Source organism: Mya arenaria, chromosome 2, assembly GCF_026914265.1.
Source record: "Mya arenaria isolate MELC-2E11 chromosome 2, ASM2691426v1".
Taxonomy (NCBI): domain Eukaryota; kingdom Metazoa; phylum Mollusca; class Bivalvia; order Myida; family Myidae; genus Mya; species Mya arenaria.
The window spans coordinates 62,258,414-62,264,729 of NC_069123.1; positions in this window are offsets into that span (position 1 = coordinate 62,258,414).

Here is a 6,316-nt window from a genome sequence, read left to right on the forward strand (position 1 = left end):
GCTCATTTCAATCCCCAGAAGGTGCAGTATCTGGTGAGCTCATTTCAATCCCCAGAAGGTGCAGTATCTGGTGAGCTCATTTCAATCCCCAGAAGGTGCAGTATCTGGCGAGCTCATTTCAATCCCCAGAAGGTGCAGTATCTGGTGAGCTCATTTCAATCCCCAGAAGGTGCAGTATCTGGCGAGCTCATTTCAATCCCCAGAAGGTGCAGTATCTGGCGAGCTCATTTCAATCCCCAGAAGGTGCAGTATCTGGTGAGCTCATTTCAATCCCCAGAAGGTGCAGTATCTGGTGAGCTCATTTCAATCCCCAGAAGGTGCAGTATCTGGCGAGCTCATTTCAATCCCCAGAAGGTGCAGTATCTGGCGAGCTCATTTCAATCCCCAGAAGGTGCAGTATCTGGCGAGCTCATTTCAATCCCCAGAAGGTGCAGTATCTGGCGAGCTCATTTCAATCCCCAGAAGGTGCAGTATCTGGCGGGCTCATTTCAATCCCCAGAAGGTGCAGTATCTGGTGAGCTCATTTCAATCCCCAGAAGGTGCAGTATCTGGCGAGCTCATTTCAATCCCCAGAAGGTGCAGTATCTGGCGAGCTCATTTCAATACCCAGAAGGTGCAGTATCTGGCGAGCTCATTTCAATACCCAGAAGGTGCAGTATCTGGTGAGCTCATTTCAATCCCCAGAAGGTGCAGTATCTGGTGAGCTCATTTCAATCCCCAGAAGGTGCAGTATCTGGCGAGCTCATTTCAATACCCAGAAGGTGCAGTATCTGGTGAGCTCATTTCAATACCCAGAAGGTGCAGTATCTGGTGAGCTCATTTCAATCCCCAGAAGGTGCAGTATCTGGCGAGCTCATTTCAATCCCCAGAAGGTGCAGTATCTGGCGAGCTCATTTCAATCCCCAGAAGGTGCAGTATCTGGTGGGCTCATTTCAATCCCCAGAAGGTGCAGTATCTGGTGGGCTCATTTCAATCCCCAGAAGGTGCAGTATCTGGTGAGCTCATTTCAATCCCCAGAAGGTGCAGTATCTGGCGAGCTCATTTCAATCCCCAGAAGGTGCAGTATCTGGTGAGCTCATTTCAATCCCCAGAAGGTGCAGTATCTGGCGAGCTCATTTCAATACCCAGAAGGTGCAGTATCTGGTGGGCTCATTTCAATTCCCAGAAGGTGCAGTATCTGGTGGGCTCATTTCAATACCCAGAAGGTGCAGTATCTGGTGAGCTCATTTCAATACCCAGAAGGTGCAGTATCTGGTGAGCTCATTTCAATCCCCAGAAGGTGCAGTATCTGGTGAGCTCATTTCAATACCCAGAAGGTGCAGTATCTGGTGAGCTCATTTCAATACCCAGAAGGTGCAGTATCTGGTGAGCTCATTTCAATCCCCAGAAGGTGCAGTATCTGGTGAGCTCATTTCAATCCCCAGAAGGTGCAGTATCTGGTGAGCTCATTTCAATACCCAGAAGGTGCAGTATCTGGTGAGCTCATTTCAATCCCCAGAAGGTGCAGTATCTGGTGAGCTCATTTCAATACCCAGAAGGTGCAGTATCTGGCGAGCTCATTTCAATCCCCAGAAGGTGCAGTATCTGGCGAGCTCATTTCAATCCCCAGAAGGTGCAGTATCTGGCGAGCTCATTTCAATCCCCAGAAGGTGCAGTATCTGGCGAGCTCATTTCAATACCCAGAAGGTGCAGTATCTGGCGAGCTCATTTCAATACCCAGAAGGTGCAGTATCTGGCGAGCTCATTTCAATACCCAGAAGGTGCAGTATCTGGCGAGCTCATTTCAATACCCAGAAGGTGCAGTATCTGGCGAGCTCATTTCAATACCCAGAAGGTGCAGTATCTGGCGAGCTCATTTCAATACCCAGAAGGTGCAGTATCTGGCGAGCTCATTTCAATACCCAGAAGGTGCAGTATCTGGCGAGCTCATTTCAATACCCAGAAGGTGCAGTATCTGGCGAGCTCATTTCAATACCCAGAAGGTGCAGTATCTGGTGAGCTCATTTCAATCCCCAGAAGGTGCAGTATCTGGCGAGCTCATTTCAATACCCAGAAGGTGCAGTATCTGGCGAGCTCATTTCAATACCCAGAAGGTGCAGTATCTGGCGAGCTCATTTCAATACCCAGAAGGTGCAGTATCTGGCGAGCTCATTTCAATACCCAGAAGGTGCAGTATCTGGCGAGCTCATTTCAATACCCAGAAGGTGCAGTATCTGGCGAGCTCATTTCAATACCCAGAAGGTGCAGTATCTGGCGAGCTCATTTCAATACCCAGAAGGTGCAGTATCTGGCGAGCTCATTTCAATACCCAGAAGGTGCAGTATCTGGCGAGCTCATTTCAATACCCAGAAGGTGCAGTATCTGGCGAGCTCATTTCAATACCCAGAAGGTGCAGTATCTGGCGAGCTCATTTCAATACCCAGAAGGTGCAGTATCTGGCGAGCTCATTTCAATCCCCAGAAGGTGCAGTATCTGGCGAGCTCATTTCAATCCCCAGAAGGTGCAGTATCTGGCGAGCTCATTTCAATCCCCAGAAGGTGCAGTATCTGGCGAGCTCATTTCAATACCCAGAAGGTGCAGTATCTGGCGAGCTCATTTCAATACCCAGAAGGTGCAGTATCTGGCGAGCTCATTTCAATCCCCAGAAGGTGCAGTATCTGGCGAGCTCATTTCAATCCCCAGAAGGTGCAGTATCTGGCGAGCTCATTTCAATCCACAGAAGGTGCAGTATCTGGTGAGCTCATTTCAATACCCAGAAGGTGCAGTATCTGGCGAGCTCATTTCAATACCCAGAAGGTGCAGTATCTGGCGAGCTCATTTCAATCCCCAGAAGGTGCAGTATCTGGCGAGCTCATTTCAATACCCAGAAGGTGCAGTATCTGGCGAGCTCATTTCCATCCCCAGAAGGTGCAGTATCTGGCGAGCTCATTTCAATACCCAGAAGGTGCAGTATCTGGCGAGCTCATTTCAATCCCCAGAAGGTGCAGTATCTGGCGAGCTCATTTCAATCCCCAGAAGGTGCAGTATCTGGTGGGCTCATTTCAATACCCAGAAGGTGCAGTATCTGGTGGGCTCATTTCAATCCACAGAAGGTGCAGTATCTGGTGGGCTCATTTCAATCCCCAGAAGGTGCAGTATCTGGTGGGCTCATTTCAATCCCCAGAAGGTGCAGTATCTGGTGGGCTCATTTCAATCCCCAGAAGGTGCAGTATCTGGTGGGCTCATTTCAATCCACAGAAGGTGCAGTATCTGGTGAGCTCATTTCAATCCACAGAAGGTGCAGTATCTGGTGAGCTCATTTCAATCCACAGAAGGTGCAGTATCTGGCGAGCTCATTTCAATCCCCAGAAGGTGCAGTATCTGGCGAGCTCATTTCAATCCCCAGAAGGTGCAGTATCTGGCGAGCTCATTTCAATACCCAGAAGGTGCAGTATCTGGCGAGCTCATTTCAATACCCAGAAGGTGCAGTATCTGGCGAGCTCATTTCAATACCCAGAAGGTGCAGTATCTGGCGAGCTCATTTCAATACCCAGAAGGTGCAGTATCTGGTGAGCTCATTTCCATCCCCAGAAGGTGCAGTATCTGGCGAGCTCATTTCAATCCCCAGAAGGTGCAGTATCTGGCGAGCTCATTTCAATCCCCAGAAGGTGCAGTATCTGGCGAGCTCATTTCAATCCCCAGAAGGTGCAGTATCTGGTGGGCTCATTTCAATACCCAGAAGGTGCAGTATCTGGTGGGCTCATTTCAATCCACAGAAGGTGCAGTATCTGGTGGGCTCATTTCAATCCCCAGAAGGTGCAGTATCTGGTGGGCTCATTTCAATCCCCAGAAGGTGCAGTATCTGGTGGGCTCATTTCAATCCCCAGAAGGTGCAGTATCTGGTGAGCTCATTTCAATCCACAGAAGGTGCAGTATCTGGTGAGCTCATTTCAATCCACAGAAGGTGCAGTATCTGGCGAGCTCATTTCAATCCCCAGAAGGTGCAGTATCTGGCGAGCTCATTTCAATCCACAGAAGGTGCAGTATCTGGCGAGCTCATTTCAATCCACAGAAGGTGCAGTATCTGGCGAGCTCATTTCAATACCCAGAAGGTGCAGTATCTGGCGAGCTCATTTCAATCCACAGAAGGTGCAGTATCTGGCGAGCTCATTTCAATACCCAGAAGGTGCAGTATCTGGTGGGCTCATTTCAATACCCAGAAGGTGCAGTATCTGGTGGGCTCATTTCAATACCCAGAAGGTGCAGTATCTGGTGGGCTCATTTCAATACCCAGAAGGTGCAGTATCTGGCGAGCTCATTCGTAATTCTTTTGCTTTTATCAGGTATATGTTTATTTATTTATTTTGTTTTGCTTGTTATAAATAACTGGATTCGTAAGAAAAGCGTTTTCAAGACCTCGAAGAGGCACGTCTCGATATTTTTTTATCGCAAATTAATACTTTTGTAGCCGTTCATAGAATTAATATTAGAATAGTTCATAGTTTAAACACTGTAAATTGTTTTTGTTACTATGCCATCCATTGCCGAGTCTGTATTTTATCAAGATCTTGAGATCATTTATCATTTTTTCTAGAGAAAGCTAACCACAGTATACCGCTGTAACTATTAGAAAACATATTTATGAGGAAAACATACATCCAGGTAGGCTCTCGTGAAGAACGAGGAAGCGTTATTAGCACAGGTATACTTCATTGTTTTACGAGTTCCTCATTCCCCGTGCGTATGTTTGGTATAAGACATGTTCTGGAGGTCTGGGATATGTATTTTCACACAGTGTTCCGCTAAATTTAGCTTTAATACCTGAATCATATAGGACTAATTATCGAACCAAAACACATTTTGAGTATACCGAAGCTTTCTCTTCTTCGTATTTTCAATATGACAGTGAAAACATTTCTAACATAATACCTAATATTCTTCTTGAAAATGTAATAAAGTGTGAGAACAACATGGGGACAATCATTGCCAAGTGATCCTTAAGTCTCTGTGGTTAAGATATGCCACTCTCGGTTCATTTGTTGTTCGTTTATACGAGGGCTGTCCGAAAGGTCCATGTACAAATATAAATATGAGAATAATATTGTTATAAGAGTATATTGTTAAGAGTGTTCATCTTAAAAATTCTCCCATAAAATTCAATGTCGATCAAATAAAAATAATATAGTAATGATCGAATCAAAATAACATAGAGATGTTAAAGCCCTATTTTATTACATACGTTATTTCCCTTTCTTTATGTTAGAAAATCAAATGACAGTTACCCAATAACAATAATCTGACAGAACATGCTTCATATAATTACAAATCATGCGTTTACGAGTGCTGTTGAATATATAAGACAAGTTGTTGCAGAGACATATCATGGGCAAGAATGCCGCTATCGGTATACACTTGATACTACATGTATATCTTTCCCCCTAAAATCTGTGAAAATAATCTCTACAAAACACGCTCTATATATTTGCATTCGCTTACGAAACTCCCCAATATTAAAGATTTCTTGAATTCTGAGCCAGTGGTTAAACGAACTATTATACTACTAGTATGCTATACGAACATTTTCACGTGCCTTGTGTAGGACACTAACGTACACGTGTCGAGCAAAATAACTACATGCAAAACTAATCTGTCGCATGTTCTGATTATGATTACATATGTAATTTGCCAGATTTATTTGTTAAACGCAGCCCAGCCTTTAAGCTAATAGAAAATTTGTAGAAGAAAAGTGGGTGTACGAACGGATGGCAGGACGGGATGGCTTCTAAATAAGTTCTGCATACTATACCTACGAACAATAAAGCAGAAGTGCCATAGATTGAAAAGTGATATTGCACTTAGCTTATTATGTAATTGAATGTGTTTCCAAATAAGATCATGTTTGGTAAAATAATATATAAATAACACCGTGCATAGCATATATCTAACAATACTTATTTGAGAAGTTCAGTACTGATTTATGATTGTCAATGGATGATTGAATACTCATGTACTTGTTTTATGCTATTGTTTCCAGTTTTAAATAGTTTTATAAATCCTATTTCAACGTTAAATATTTAGTACTATGTAATAGTTAGATGTTGTATTTTAAAACGGTCTTTAACATAAAGATTGGATATAAATAGTCATTTATTGTATGATATCCATTATATCGTTCTTAAATCTAGATCAGAGCAATTTAAAACATATAATTAAAAACATACAATTTAGTGTAACAGCATAAAAAATAAAATGAGGAACATGCTTACTTTTCAATTGAGCTTATGTATTTTGTGTTTAAAAATCAAAATCAAAATGAAGCCTTATTTTCATTAATTTA